The 17046-nt window shown below is 38.6% G+C and overlaps 1 protein-coding gene across 2 annotated transcripts in view; it reads left to right on the forward strand.

The window, feature by feature from the left end:
- The window catches only part of Fmn1 (formin 1), a 451810-nt gene that overhangs the window by 17754 nt on the left and 417010 nt on the right, over positions 1–17046 (forward strand). For both annotated transcript variants that reach the window (XM_008841150.3, XM_029567361.1), the window contains one exon: positions 875–948. The gene's annotated coding sequence lies outside the window, so the exon portion shown is untranslated. The remainder of the gene's footprint in view (positions 1–874; positions 949–17046) is intronic.

Consider the following 17046-nt stretch of genomic DNA (forward strand, 5'->3'; position numbering starts at 1 on the left):
GTAAAAAGAAACCCAAAGCTTAGAAGCCCTCTTGGTATTCCTAATTAGGGTCTTAGCTGCAGGTAGCAGCAGCAGGATTTTGTCAGCACTGGGAAGGCCTTTGGACCATTTTAGTGCTTCTGTTATTTAAATGCAACTGGAATCCTTGTAAATATCTTCATAGCTTGTCATTCTCCATTGACAGGCTTACTGAAAATGATTTGATAGATGGCTAAATCAAAAGCTAAATGATTTATAACTGGTCATATTTTGAAGTGGGTTTTCTTAGAGACAGGAAAGAGAAAACACTGTAGCTGGAAAGGAAGTTTAAATATAAAGAAGCTGGGAAGTGACACTCAGAGACAAATTACCCATTTAGAACAGTATAGAGGAATGCCTGACATAGACTGAACACCCACAGAGGATGTTTAAATGGAGGTTGTACTGTTAGCTGTGGTGACACTCCAACTAGCTACTTTTTCAAAATCCCCCTCAGTGAAGTTCATGTCTCTCAGATTTGTATGTGTTGATTGTGCTATAATTTTCAGATAAATTACCTATAGTAAGATGCTGTGTGTGAAATTCCTTCTAAGAAATACTGGAATTTTGAGGCATTGTAGTTAGTAATCATCTCAATTCTGAGAAGAAATGTTTTGTCTTATTTAAGGGGAATGGCATGTGGAGGAGAATTCTTACACGATTTTGATTCCTATACAAAAAAATTCTTCTAGGTGTGGTGGGGCAGAGGAATGTTTAGGGTGTCTTTGCTGTGATTTGTACTAAGTTTTACATCCCTCAGGCTATACCTAGCAGTGGCCAAGCTAATGTAAATACACCCAGCATTGTGTGCACATCATGCTGTGTTTGGCTTTTAAAGACTCATTTCTCTTTTTAGATCCAGAGGAACAGAAGTGGCCTATCTTCTTGGATTTCTTGTAAAACAGAAGTAGTGGAAGAGGAAAATAAAAGGTAAAACACATAAAAGACTGAGAGCATTTTCTTCCAGAATGGCAATTCTCTTCCTAGAAATAACCTGGGAAGTCTCTGTGATGGAGATGCTAACTCTTCAAGAGATCCTTCCTCTGAAAGGAGCCCAACTCACTCAGGCAGACATGTAGAAAGAAAGATTCTCTCCACCTGAAAGTCTTCCACAGTATAGAGGGATTTGTCCCTAGCCCCACAGGTCAGCCCTCAAATTGCAAAACAGAAAGCCTAAAGTAATTGGCCCAGTGCCCTTTGATTTTTGAAACAGATGAGTATGGGTTGTAGAAAGATTTCTGATTGTCTGGCTAGTGTATAAATCAAAATACTGATCAGTTGTTTATAAACTGACTGACCACAGATCTTGCTGTTAGTAAGAGTAATTGAAAACATGAACAACAATGTGAGTTTGATAAGAAATCTAGTGGCTAATATTTGGCTGGGTACTATCTATTGGTCCCTTAAATACCAGTCAACGAAATTGTGTATGTAAGGAATTAAATGGTCTAATGCAATGATTATTGGGATCTACTTTTTTGTTGGAAACGAAAATTTGTGATTAGAAATCTTATGGAATATGGTTTACAAAAAGTATAGACTATTTACCTTTCTAAGAAGAATTCATATAAAAATGTTTTTTGTTTGTTTGTTTTTTAAGCCGAAACACTAACTCAGGATGAAAGTAGTTCTGAGACTGATTCTTCCAAGTATGAAGTCCTTCGTGTGGGCAAAGTCACCAACCTGGTATGGACTAGAATCTGAGGAGACATTAATAAGGAAGCCTTCCAGACCTGTGGACCTGAATGGATAATAGTCTCAATAAAATTTCTATCACATAGTCATCAATATGCATTTAAAAGATGCTAGGATATTGAAGCTCTCCCAAAATATCCATTCTATTGGGATACTAAATGTCTCCCAAAATACTCATTCTGTCTGTATTTATCTGGTTTCCTTTCTTCGGGGTGGTAATCATATTTATCATTGAGTTTCTTCACTTTCATGTCCTTTCTCTTGCCATTTGCCTCTTCCATCCCATGTAAACCTAATCCATCAACCACTTGTTTATGGGCGCTATTGAGGCCACATTAATAATAGTATAATAATATACTATTATGTCAAACCTTAGTTATTTCCTGTTTATGTTGGGCTCAGTTTACCTCGTAAGTCCTCCCTCAGTTACTTTTAGAGACTTGTGTTCTCAGCAATCAAACCAATAAGACTTTTCTCTAGCCTTGTCCTCATGGCACCTTGTCTTTGCCTCTGCTGTTGATGTTCTCCATTACAGCAGTGCTCAGTGCTAGAGCGGTAGCTTGCCTAGTGTGTACAATGCCCTGCTAGGTACAACAGACTTCTATAATGGTCTCACGGAGTCCTTAAGGCAGTAAATGAGATGACCATCTCATTGTTAGGAAGAATAGACCCTTTCTCCTGGGCCTGAATCCTCACTGCTTAATTTCATGGTCCCACAGGGGTTTTTATTGTTTGTTTTGTGAACATCAAGTGTTTCCTATTTTTTTCACCTAGGTCAAAACCTGTCCATTTCTCTCCATTGTCTTACTCCTCTTTCTTTCCTCTTTTCTACAACATGCCTTCTTCCTCCAGGTTCTTTCATTTTTTTTTTTTTTTTAGTCTTTTTGAGACGGTCTCCCTGTAGCCCCAGCTGTCCTGGAACTCACTATGATGTAGACCAGGCTGGCCTTGAACTCACAGAGATCTGCCTGCCTCTGCCTCCCAAGTGCTGGGATTAAAGGTGTGCGCCACCATTTCTTGTAACCACACATATCCTCCTCCTTTTCCCTTCCCTTCCAGTACCCAAAACATCTCCTTGATCTCCTTGACTGTCCATTTGAATAATAGATTCACTAAGGAATCTCTGTCCATCAGCTTCAAGAGGCAGACTGTCTATCCCAGGCTGGACTTAGGTGGGTCAGCCTGACACACAACAACCTTGATGTTCTTTAGCTGCTCCAGCAATGTCTTGTGGGACATAGGATATTGTCCTTCTATCAGAAAATCTCCAGGAAGTCCATCCTTTTACTGAATTATTCCCGTGACCTGGCTAGCCTCTTTTACCCATCTTATGCTCTTCTTCCTCGAAGTTACGTTATGTAATTCTCCATCCTCCATATTTTCTTAACCTTTATTGAAATCATCTACTTTCTTGCTTTTCTTTCCCAATTTAAAAAATCTTTTTTGATAAGCAATGGTATTGGCATATATCTTTAAGCTTGTACTGAGAAGTTACTGACTGAGGAGTCAGGCTCCCTTGTATTAAAGCTCAACTGTTCCCTTTGCTTCTTGCAGACTTCATGTAATGCAACCTATAAATTAAAATTACAGCCCAATGAAGTGGAAGATAATTACTAGTATTTAATAAGCTAAAATATGTGGAAACTATAACTCGGTGCCAAACCACATACTCAGTGTCAGTCTCTTCTGTCTTCTGTCCCAGTTTTCAATGACCCTGTTATAATTTGCTGGGCTCCTGTGGCTCATTGCTATGGCTCTGAAGATGTTCATAGTATACCCACAGTGTGTATTATGCCTTTCTTTATCTTGCCATTCTTCCAGGTATCTGAGTATACCCGTGGCTGTGGCCTCAACTCCACCTGCTGTATGACTTTCCTTTGGGAGAGATACAGAAACAGTCACCCTAAATAGAGAGGGCACCAGTAGACTAAAGAATTACATCCAAGTTCAGCTTGGTGAACCAGTTAGTTTATTGGGATTACTTACAGGAACTTGGGTGACACAAAGGCAGCTATAACCCTAGAAAAAAGACCCTTCCAGTTCACTGTGTATCTCTTAAATAGTGACTATTGGACTCTCAGGGAGATAAGGGGCCTGTGAAGATCTTGTGAGTCTCCTTCCTCCCTCCGTGAGGGCATGTTAGACTGAATCTCATTAAAGGTTCATGCAGGTCATTACAGCTGATCTGCTTCAAGTCTGTGATGGTCATGTTTAGCTTGGAGGAAATGGCTACCCGGCACTATCAAGGAACATCAAATTAGTGTATGGGTTGGACTTTTATTCATAATCCACTTTTCACCCCTTTAGTCATGGCATCAACTTTTCATTAAAATTGTAGCATTCATGAACACCTTAAATATAAACAAATTTCTCCCATTTGAGTTATTGTGTCTAAACAGGCTGTATCCTATATGAGCAATTGGTGTCATTAATCCAGGGGTGTGAGCTATCACATATCTTAGCTGCATTTATTTAAATATTTTAGCATGAAGGAGTGTTAACTAAGAGTATAATCATATGAGCAATGCTTGTAGCCTGGGTAGGCAGTTAAGATTGAAGAAAAGGAAAAGGAACTGTGCCCCACCTTCCAAAACCAACATTCAAAACCACCCGTGGTTCATTTTCCCTCCATTAACAAATTCCAAGGACCATTAGTGGAATTGCATGTGCTGAAATTTCTTGTATTGTAAATGTGACCTTTAAGGAAACATTTAATATTCCCAAACATGTCTTTTTGAGGGAAGACGAGCCTATAAATTTATTTGGCTCAAATAGCACTCCAATATAGCCAAATAAACATTTCCCTTAATGGTGTCAGGGCTTTTGCGAAGGGTTTTTTTTGATAAACCCTGATCTTTTAATCCACACACAATCCTCCAACTGGAAAATTGATTTATCTTGCTACTATGTGTCCAATTTAGAGGACGTTATTACTTAATCTGATAACAAAAGAATACTTAATATTTGTTTGGTTGTGGCCTCATTTGGTTCACACATTTATTTTGCAATTTGGCAGATGATTTTGTACCATTTAGAAAATGCTTTTTATTTTTTTAATGGACAAATAATGTATTTATTTAAAAAATCAATACATACTAATAGCAGGATGGACAAAACACACACCACTCTTCTGGAGCGTTCAGTCTCGCTGAATGGCAAACATTAGACGAGTAATTTTTTAAGTCCATGATAAATTCTGTAAAGGAAAAGCATAATATAAAATAAGCACAAAAATGAAAGTGTAAAATGTGGTAGGTAAATCAACTCTGTCTCACATGAAAAAATCAAACCATTTGAAGCAAAGAAAAGTACTTTCAATTTAACATCACACCTGAAAAAATAATTTGGAAATGCTCTTTAAAAAAAATTTTTTTTAATTTTCGTGTATTTCATACAGAACATCTCAGTCAATCTTAATCATCTTTATACCTCTGTCTCCACTGGCACACTCCCAAGTCCCCCACTGGAATCCATACATTCTGTCATTTGTGTTAAAGCCTGTTTTGTCAAGTTAGTGTCCCCAGATGTTCCTCAGTGCAAGTTCATCTATGGAGGTCTAGTTAGCTTATCTAGAGTCCCTCACTTTAGGAAGATCAGCTCTCTCTCACCGAGCAGTAATCAGTTGCCAATATTGCTTCAGCTAAGATTGGGGTCTGCTGTCCATTTTCCCAGTTCTATGCTGGGTTTTGTCTGCTTGAGTTTGTATGGGGCTTGTATATGCTGTCAACTATTGCTGTAGATTCGTATGAGCAGGGTCCCAGGAGCTTGTAGGACTCTATTTCTATATGGCCATGTACCTCCTACCTGGCTCTTACAATCTTTCTGCCCCCTCTTCTGCAATGGTTCCTGAACCCTGGTTGGGTGAAGGTTAATATAGGAATCCTGTCCAAGGACCAACATTCTGCAGACTCTTAGTCTCTACACTTTGTCCATTTGTGACCTTTTGTGTTTGTGGCCCTCTGTTCCATAATGAGGAGGCTTCATTAATGAAAATTGAGATATTCATTAGTGTCCTCTTTACTCCTGTTCTATATTCTGGGAGGCTTAGATGTAAAGGTTGAATTGTAGATGTACCACTTAGGCTTGGATAATTTGTAGACAATGTCTGTGTGGGACCAGTTGTGGTACTCAGTAATAGTCTGTATCTGGTACAAAATAAGCTTCTTTGATGAGTGGTGACTGGGATATTTGTCTGTAAATATAAAGATATATATTTTATACATAGTAAGAAATTACACTAGGGATGTGACAGTCTTGGGAAAACCCTTTTTATAAAGCCTGGAGCCCCCCATCTAGCCTCCTCCTCATTCTGAATTCTTCTGTTGTGGCAGGCAGGCACTTATATATGTTTTTATCACAGATTAGCTCTCAAACTTGCCAAAGACAACATAATTGGTTCTGTACTTGGAGCCTTTCAACTTCAGGGATTCCCTGGCACACGGTAATGAGAAAAGAACCACCACACTTTCCATTGGGAACCAGAATAGCCACTTGTCACAAAACTGAATTTCAGTGTGTAGTTTGCATACATTTATTTCCTCAGTTAAATTAGAACTTTAATCTCAGATGCAGAAATATTCTTATTAAGCTATTTTGTGTTTTTCAAGTAAATTTTTGTGCTGGGTTTTGGATGTGCTTCTAGAAGCAATGTGAAACTGCTCTCTGGATTATCGAGGGCAACTGCATATACCTCAAATTTTCACTTTACTGATAGTCTCATAAACGTATATTAATATTCTTTATTCATTAGTACAGCTGTAATTTTGTATCTCTTTATCATACTATCCTTTCATGGTTTTGTCTTTCTATTAAAATCAGTCCATAGATTGTGAAAATTAATTGGAAGAATCATATGGTAGTGTTTCTAAAACTATATATAAGCTTCATGAAGGAATTGTTAGACACCTTTCATGTGATATGTCCAATGGTGGGAATCGTGGGCATCATTTTTTGGGGTGAAATCATGAGATTGTGAGTGGCAAGCAAATGAGGAATTCTCAGAATAGCTTCATTTATTAGAGGAGAGATGTTGTAGGATGGTGTATGCCATTTCCTTTCTAAGTGTTTGGGTCAGACTATAGCATCTGTGACTTAGAGTATCTGTCTTAGCATTTGTTAAAATTAAGGTTGTGATAATAACCCTCCATAACTGAGGCATTGACTCTTTTAAATTCTAGTGTCAAGAGGTAAGTATTAGTTATAGTTCAGCTATAATTTTTAGCACTTTGTAGCCTTTTTCAAAGATGGGATTAGCTTGAGTATCTCAGTGGACAGTTTAACTATCGATGTTCATAGCCAGCTGGATCACAAAGAGGACTCCTTCAAGGGCTGGAAATGCTCTGACCTTTTTTTATTACATCCCTTCTAGCACAAACTCATTGTCATTCACTTGTAATTACTGTACCTTGAAGGATTTTAACCTTTCTTACCTTTTCTGGGGCATTGTGGAATATGTCTTTCCAGGGCTCTATGAGAATCATTAAACCACAAACAGTAGCATAGTTAGAGAACAAAGACATTTTATGAGGAATTTTATGAAAATTACATGTTCTTTCCCCCTGCTGTGAGATGGAGAATTTATATTCTTGTCAAGGGGTATATATATCATGGTGCTGGTTGTTAGTTAGTAACATACTACTAATAGTCTTTTTCCAAAGAGGAGGAAATAAATCCTTAAGTAGTGATGTTAGAGGTCCCCCGAGGTCCTCCTAAACAGATGAACTGTCCTTGAAGTTTTAGAAAGTACAACATTTATAACTTCTACATGTAGAAATTTTTAAGATACATAGGAGTCAAGCTTCAGTTGTATAGCTTAATAGCTTTGTGAATTTGACTGCTTGTGGGTCTAACTGAAGAATTCCTAGTATCCATCTCATAGCCCTATGGGAACTGGATAAAATGAGGCATAATACACACTAAGCCTAGAGCCTGGCACTACTAGTTTTGTCATTTTCCTTCCCTGCTTCCTCTTCCTCCTCTTTAACCAAATGTGAAGCTACCTATTTATTAACCCAGTTCTATCCTTTTTTAAAAAAGATTTACTAATTTTTGTTTCTATGTGTATGAGTGTTTTGCCTGCATGTGTGTATGTGCACTATGTGCCTGGTACCCACAGAGGTCAGAAGAGGGCATCATAGCCCCTGAAACTGGAGTTACAAAAGATTGTGAGCTGCCATGTAGGTGATGGAAACAGAACCGGGGTCCTCTCATAGAGCAGTGAGTGATCGATCTTGCTAAGCTGTCTCTCCAGCCCTTTCAGGTTTATCATAAGTTTTAGTGTTTGTCCCCAAATGTTATCTTCCTGCGCCTTGGTTAATCTATTAAGAGAGACTGGCTTGGTGGAGAGCAGTGATGAGGGAAGTTGTTCTTGCTGTAATAGTACATGATGTTTCTAACTCATGGCCAGGCCAGGGCTTCCTTCACTGAGCCTCCTTGTTCCTTCCTACCCCAGGGAAATCCCTCTGCTTATGCAGTTTATGTCTGTAGTTATCTATATTTTGCAAAATAATACTTCTCATGGTAGATTTCATAAAGTTACACTAAAGATGACTAGGAACCTCCTTTGATTCCCGTGCTAAACCTCAGAGTTTGTGAACCACTAGTATGTCTTCATACCACTAGTATGTCTTCTTAAATAAGTGAAAAGGAGACAGATGTGCCTGTGAAACTGTTTCCTATACACGAGTATCTTGTAGGATCCTGAATACTTAATCAGATAAATAAACTCTAAAAGAGTATCTACCTCAGGAGTTAACAGTCATATGTATGTGGGAAATCTTTGCTAAGGTGTGGCTTTGAGTCCACTTATAATATATATTAAATTTTAAATACTACCTAACAGTAAATATTGAGGTATTTAAGATGTCATTTTGTTTCTCTGGTTTTCTTGCTTTAAAAAATGTCAGTGGGAATGGAGTTGTTAAAGAACTTTACTGGGTGTCTAGAGACCTGGACTTAAGTTGTATGTCTATTGTTAACTAGTCACATCTTGTCAGGGATGACTCTTCCCTATGTATTCTGGAAACCGTGCCTCTTGGGTCCTACCTTTAGCCCATATTTTTTTCAACCTTTCATTTGTACCCTCAGTATCTTCATTCTTACTCCCCCTTCTTCTCAACTTAAAAGTATGCTTTGGGGCCCAGCCCCCCATCTTCTTGGGGCCAGGATCTTTCCTGGGTAAGTTTGGCAGTGCCCACTGCACCTTGATCCCCCAGCCTCATTCACCCTCCCAGCTCTACCACCCCATCTCTCCTTCTAGTGTGGGCATTGGCCAATTTCTTGGCTTGGCACCCCAGACCTCTGGACTGACCTCTTGACCCAGACTCCCCACTGCTTCCTGATCCTTTGCATCCATACCAACCCAATTCCTTCTTCTAGTCCCCAGGAGCCCTCGGGGCCTCTTCCCAACCCTACCTCCTTTTGCATCCCTGGGCAGCACAGCCACCACCTTCCTGGGGCCAGCATCTTTCCTGGGCTCTGGTCCCAGGCCAGCCCAAGGCCCAAATTCCTGAGGCCAGCATCTTTCCTGGAGGGATCCAGACCTTAGGAGAAAGCCTGAGAGCATCTGAACCTCATCTGATTTGGGCCTCTGTGGGAACTCCTGAGCAACAGGACAAAATCAATTAAGCCCCTCCAATATAAAATCAAAAGAGAGAACCTGAAGCCTACACAAACCAGCTTTTAAAATGCCCAACAAGTAAACCACAAAGGCACACAAAGTTTATAAAATGAAGCTGACCTAAACTCAACAAAGGAAGGTTTGAGTCTCACACAAGAATCAAAAACTACAAAAGAAACCCACATTTCGAAGTCACAGTGAAAAAATAATAACATAAAAAATCCAAATAATATATCCCCACCAAGTACCAACAGTCCTGTAGAGGAGTACAGTGAGAACCCCCTAGAGATAACACAGGATATGGAATTCAAAAGAACAGTTATAAAAATGATAAAAGAATTCAGTGAGTTTAAAGAACACACAAAGTAATCAAAGAACTGAAGGAAGATAGGGATAAACTTCTGAATGAATTCAGAAAAGACCTAGAAATATTGAAGACTACTCAGACTGAATTCACCAATAGGATAAATGAAGTGGAAAACAGAATATCAAGCCTAGAAGATAAAGTTGATGAATTAGACCACTCAAGCAAAGATTATGTAAAATTTAAGAAAACATAATAGAATATGTAGGAATGTTTTTGTGACACCATAAAAAGACCAAACTTACAAATCATAGGCATACAGGAAGGAGGAGAATCTCAGGATAATGATATGGACCAGATCGTCAATAGGATTATAGAAGAAAATTTCCCAAAATTAAAGAAAGACATTCCCATACAAATACAAGAAGCACATAGAACACAAAATAGGACCAGAAAAGAAACTCTCCATGGAACATCATAGTAAAGATGACAACATCAAAGTAGAGAACAAGAATATTGAAAGCTACAAAAGAAAAATCACATATAAAGGAAAACCCATCAGAATTACAGCTGACTTTTCTGTGCAAACTATGAAAGCCAGAAGAGCCTGGATCAAAGTGTTCGCAGTTCTAAATGACCACAGATGCCAACCCAGATTACTATACCCAGACAAAATGTCTATTATGGTTGAAGGGGAAAGACAAGTCTTCCATGACATAAATAGGCTGAAAGAATTCCTGTCCATAAAACCAGCCCTTCAGAGAGTTCTTGAAGCAATACAAAGAGCTGAAGAAAGTAACTACTATACCCAAGGGGTTACAGAAAGAAACTTAATGAAGGTATAAATGTGGAAATTCACAGCTACACCAAGAATGTGAACAAAAATAAAAATGACAGGAATCAGTACACATCTTTCATTAATAAATTTAAATATCACTGGACCAAACTCTCCAGTCAAAAGATACAGACTAGTTGGATTAAGGAACAAAACCTATCTTTTTGTTGTCTGCAAGAAACTCATCTCACTTTCAAGGACAGGCACTACCTAAAGGTGAAAGGATGGGAAAAAAATATACTAAGCGAGTGGTACTAAGAAAAAAGCAGGCATTGCAATTCTAATATCTGACAAAATAGACTTAAAACTAAAACTAATCAGAAGAGATAAAGAGGGCCACTTCATTCTAATCAAAGGAACAATTGACTAAGAAGATACTACAATCAAGAACATATATTACCAAACTCTGGTGCACCCAACTTCATAAAAACAGTACTACGGGACTTTAAAACCCAGATTAATCCCAACTCATTAATAATTGGGGACTTCATTACCCCATTGTCTCCATTAGATAGGTCAACAGGACAGAGAATTAACAGACATCTGAATTAAACAATACCATACATCAAATGGGCCTAACAGATATCTACCGAATATTCCACCCAAGCACCAAAGAATATGTTTCCTAATCAGTGCCCTATGGAACTTTCTCCCAAATCTCCCATATACTAGGGCACAAAACAAGCCTCAAGAAATACAAAAAGATTGAAATAATTCCATGGGTTCTATCAGACCACAATGCAATAAAGCTTAAAATTAACACTGGAAGAAACCCTAATAACTACATGAACACGTGGCGATTAAACAACATACTCCTGAATGATGAATGGGTCAAAGGAGAAATTAAGAAACAAAGTATTCCTGGAACTAGTGGGGCATGGTGGCATAGGCCTTTAATCCAAGCACTTGGGAAACAGAGGCAGGCCTAACTCTGTGAGTTCAAGGCCAGTGTGGTCTACATAGTGAATTCCAGGTCAGCTGGGGCTACAGAGAGACCATGTCTCAAAAAAGTATTCCTGAAACTAAATGAAAAGGACAGTACAACACACACACAAAAAAAACCACTCTGGGACATGTTGAAAGCAGTCCTTAGAGGGAAGTTGAGAGTTCTAACTACATTCATTAAAAAATCAGAAAGGACACAAATAAATGACTTAACATTGCAACTAAAGACACTTGAAAAGTAACGACAAATGAAACCCAAACTCAGCAGACAAGAAGGAATAACAAAAATCAGAGCAGAAATTAATGAAACAGAAACAAAACAATACAAAGAATCAACGAATCCAAGAGCTGGTTCTTTGAAAAGGTAAACAAAATTGATAGACTGCTAGCCCAGTTAACCGAAAGAAAGAAAGAAAGCACCTCCAAATCAACAAAATCAGAGATGAAAGGGGTAATATCACAACAGACACCAAAAATAATCCAGAACATTATAAGGGAATACATTTACAGCCTATATGCTACCAAATTTGAAAACCTAAAAGAAATGGACAGGTATCTAAAAGTATGGGAACCACCAAAACTAAACCAAGAGGAGATCAACAGCTTAAACAGACCCATAGTACATAAGGAAATTGAAACAGTCATACAAACCTCCTGACTAAAAAAAGCCCAGGACCAGATGGATTTACAGCAGAATTCTACCAGACATAAAGCAGATCTATATCCAATACTAAATTTATTCAAAAAGATAGAAATGGAGGGAGAACTTCCAAATTGCTTCTATGAAGCCAGCCAGCATCACTCTAATACCAAAGCCAGGTAAAGATACAACCAAAAAAGAAAACTACAAACCCATATCCTTAATGAACATAGATGCAAAAATTCTCAACAAAATACTTGCAAACTGCATACAGACACACATCAAAAAGATCACCATGATCAAAGCAGCTTTGTTCCAGAGATACAGCAATGGTTCGATATATGTAAGTCAGTAAACGTCATAAATCATATAAATGGACTCAAAGACAAGAATCACATGGTCACCTAACTAGATGCAGAGTAGGCCTTTGACAAAATTCAACATGCATTCATGTTCAAAGTCCTAGAGGGAATTGGACTGGAGGGAACATACCTCAACATAATTAAAGCCATATACAAGAAACCCACAGCCAACATCATTCTCAATGGAGAAAAACAGGAAGCATTCCCAATAAAATCAGGAACTAGACAAGGCTGTCCACTATCTCAACTCCTTCTTAACATAGTGCTTGAAACTCTTGCAAGAGCAATAAAAGAAGGAAATTAAAGTAGTAATAATTGGAAGAGATCAAATTATCCCTTTTTACAGACAATATTATATCTAAAAGATGCCAAATATTCCACCAGGAAACTCCTAGATATGATTAACACATTCAGTAAAGTGGCAGGTTACAAAATTATCAACCCAAGTCTGTAGCCTTTCTATATACCAATAACAAGCAGAGAAAGGGTACTTGGAAACACTCCATTTCACAATAGCTGCAAAATAAAAAATAACATCTTGGAATAAAATTGACCTAAGACATTAAAGACCTCTACAATGAAAATTTTAACTCTTTAAAGAAAGATTGAGGAAGACATCAGAAGATAGAAGGACCCCCCATGCTCATGGATTGGAAGAATTAATATTGTGAAAATGACCAGCCTACCAAAAGCCATTTATAGATTCAATGCAATGCCAATCAAAATCCCCATAACATTCTTTACAGAATTGGAAAACCATCCTAAGTTTCATATGAAAGCACAAAAGACCCCGGATAGCCAAAGCAACCCTGAGCACTAAGAGCAATGCTGGGGGGATTACTACACCAGATTTTAAGCTGTATTACAGAGCTATAGTCACAGAAACAACATGGTACTGGCACAAAAATAGACCCATAGATCAATGGAACAAAAGTGAAGACCCAAATATGAGTAAATACGATTTCAGCCACCTGATATTTGACAAAGGGGCCAAAAATATTCACTGGAGCAAGGACAGCATGTTCAGCAAATGGTGCTGGCAAAACTGGATCTCCACCTGTAGAAGAATGAAACTAAACCACTATCTTTCACTTTGTACAAAAGTCAACTCCAAATGTATCAAAGACCTCAATATAAAGCCTGAAACTCTGAAACTGTTAGAAGAAAACATTGGCAATAACCTACAAGATATAGGTGTAGGAAAGGATTTTCTAAACCGGACATCGGACATCAATTAGGAAACAAGGTCAAGAATCAACAATTGGGACCTCATTAAACTAAAAAGTTTCTGTACATCAAAAGAAGCAACCAAGGAAGTGAAGAGAAAACCCACAGAATGGGAAAAATTCTTCACTAGCGACACATCTGACAGAGGTTTAACATCCAGAATATATAATGAACTCAAAAAGCAAAGAATCAAGAAAGGAAGTAACCCAATTAGGCGATCCGACAGCCTCTTCTGTCTTCTGCAGGCAATGCACAACATGGGTGCACTTACCTATATGCAGGCAATACATACACATAAAATAAATAAAATTTTTTTAAAAAGATGAGCTAAGGAGCTGAACAGAGAGTTCTCAAAAGAAGAAATAAAGATGGCCTAGAAGCATCTTAAAAGGTGTTCAACATCATTAGTAACTAGGGAAATTCAAATTAAAACTACTTTAAGATTTCATCTTAATCCAGTCAGACTGGCTAAGATTAAGAGAACAAATGATACCAAATGTTGGAGAGGATGTGGGGAAAGGGGAACGCTCATCCACTGCTGGTGGGATTACAAACTTGTTGAACTCCTATGGAAAGCAGTGTGGAGAACTCTTAAAAAAACTACAAATGAACCTACCATTTGACCCAGTTATACCATTCTTTGGCATATACCCAAAGAACTCATCCTGTTGCAGAGACACTTGACCATCCATGTTTGTTGCTGCTCTTTTCACAATAGCTAAGAGATGGAAGCAACCTAAGTGTCCCTCAACTGATGAGTAGATAATGAAAATGTGGTTCATTTATATGATGAAATTTTACTGAGCAGTAAAGAAAGATGAAATCGTGAAATTTGTAGGTAAATGGATGGAACTAGAAACTGTTATACTATGTAAAATAACACAGTCTCAGAAAAACAATGTATGTTCTCTCTCATATGTGGATTTAGCACCAAATCCTGATAAGTGATTATGTATCCAGACATAACTTCTGGAACCAGGATAATGAAGAGGAACCAGGGAGGTAAAGGAATATAAGATTCTGAAAGAGAAGAACAGTAGGAAGTAGGTGTTAATAAGGGAGATATGGATTAAAAATATGATTAAGGGGAAGGGGAGAGAAAGTTATACAAGGAACCTTGGGGATAAAGGGAAAGAAGGAGCTCAAGAGAGGGGACCATAGGAGAAGGGTATTATTAAGGGAGAAATGGGAAAAATGGGGACACTTTAAATGGGGAAACCATGGTGGAAGGGCTAGACAAAGCGAGAGATTTATCTGGGCCAACTGCATGGTCTTAAACACTCAAAAGGAAAGTATAACCAAAGATCAAAGGGATCAGTTAAATTCTTTAAGAGTTCATGTGTATAGCTAAAGGCTACATAACAAGAAACAGTGCCAGACAGGAGATACCTTCCTTTGAGTTGTTGGCCAGGTTGGCCCAGACTCCCAGACAGTAACCCAGCATAGAACTGGGAAAATGAACAGCAGACTCCAATCTTATCTAAATGAATATTGGCGACTGCTTGCTGCTAGATGAGGAAGAGCTGATCTTCCTAAAACAAGGAACTCTAGATAGGCTGACTAGACTCAGCACATGGACGAGTACTGGGGAATGGCTGGGGCTGTTGACAACACAGTGGACAGTAATAGGGATGACAGGGTATATCGGCTCCACTGCGGGGTGGGGGGGCTATGGGAGGTTGCCACTTTGGATGTGGGTATATAGATGATTAAGATTTGGATGTTCTGTATGAAATACACACAAAGTAAATCAATACATTTTTTAAAAATGTGAAAAAAAAGAGGGATGCTTTGGTTTCTCATGTCATAGAAAAATGGAACAACTGTAGCAAACACCAGGCCGTATTACCCGCAGTTCCTGTTTCCTTCCCTTGCCCATCTGCCTTCTTTCTGCAGTACTGTCAATTTCTTATGCTCTGCTGAAATGTGTGCTTCCAAGTCTATAATCGCATCTCATCTGTTTCTTTCTCATCCCCCTTCAAGAATTTGAAGTCCCCGTGCCTCACTCTTGATTCCTTGCCAAACTCTATTCCAGTCTGTCCTGACAGTCCTGCCAAGTTAATCTTACTTGAATTTAGTGCTAAACACATTTCCTTGATCAAAACTCATCAGTGGCTTCATGAATAATTTGTCCACGAAGTTAGCATTAATTTCCTATCAACTTGCATTCAAATATTTCTGCAATATGGTATTACCCTTGCTATGATTTGATTGTATCTCCTAAATTTGATTTATTAATCTCCATTGCAACTGTGTCTGTAGGGGCCTACAGGAGATGTGTAGGTTATAAAGGTTACAAAGGCTCCACTATCACAAATGGTTGTTTCATTGCAGGAAAAGGTTTATTATTGTGAGTTTGTTTTAAAAGCAAGTTCCATTCCTTTTGCTAGTGCACACTTGTCCTTCCACCTTCTGCCATGAGGTGACACAATAAGAAGGCCCTTGCCAGATGTCATGCTTTGTTCATGGACTTCCCAGCCTCCAGAATCATTAATTGAGTCAATGTCTGCTCTAAAAATTGCTCAGCCTCAGTTATTCTGTTACAGCAACACAAAGCAGGTGAAGAAAAGAAGACAGCATTATCTTTCCTTTTAAAATTTTTTATTTATTAATTTTTGTTTATTTTTATGTGTATGAGTGTTTTGCCTGCATGTATGTAGGTGCACTACATTCATACATTGCCCACAGAGGCCAAAGGAGGGCATAGAATCTCCCAGAGCTGAGTTACAGACAGTTGTTAGCTGCCATGTGAGTTCTGGGAAGTGAACCTGGGTCCTCTATAGGAGCAGTCAGTGCTTTTAACCACAGAGCCATCTCTCCAGCCCCAGTGTTATCTTGACACACATCTAAAAAACTGACTTTTCCCCTTGTACCTCTTAGCTGATCTGACTATAATGTTCCCACCTCTTGGCAGTCCTGTTTTTTATTGGTCTTTTTGAGACAAGGTCTCCCTGTAGCACCAGCTGCCATGGAACTTGCTATGTTAACCAGGCTGGCCTTGAATTCACAGAGCTCCCCCTGCCTCTGCCTCCTAAGTGCTGAGATAAAAGGTGTGTGCCACCACACACAGGAACAAAACCTTTGTTAAGAATATCATACATGTATATAAGGTGTTTTGATCAAATCCATGCCCACTCCCTCCCCTCCAACATTACCCCCTTGAAGAGGTAACCCTAAATTAAGGATTAGATACAAGCTCTCAAATACTTTTGACATTTTTGACCTTTGGAACAGAGTATGTTGCTAACAGGCCCAAGGATATTTTGACTTTTAGCCAAGAAACTGGCTACTTTTCTTTGGGGTCTTTTGACCCTAACTGCCTAGCCAATTCCTACTCCTATTCTTATTATGCCATCCCCTGAAGGGGTTACCCAAATTGCCAATAGGGAATAGGGACACTGA

The sequence above is a fragment of the Nannospalax galili genome, unplaced genomic scaffold, assembly GCF_000622305.1.
Source record: "Nannospalax galili isolate Female #2095 unplaced genomic scaffold, S.galili_v1.0 scaffold999, whole genome shotgun sequence".
Taxonomy (NCBI): Eukaryota; Metazoa; Chordata; class Mammalia; order Rodentia; family Spalacidae; genus Nannospalax; species Nannospalax galili.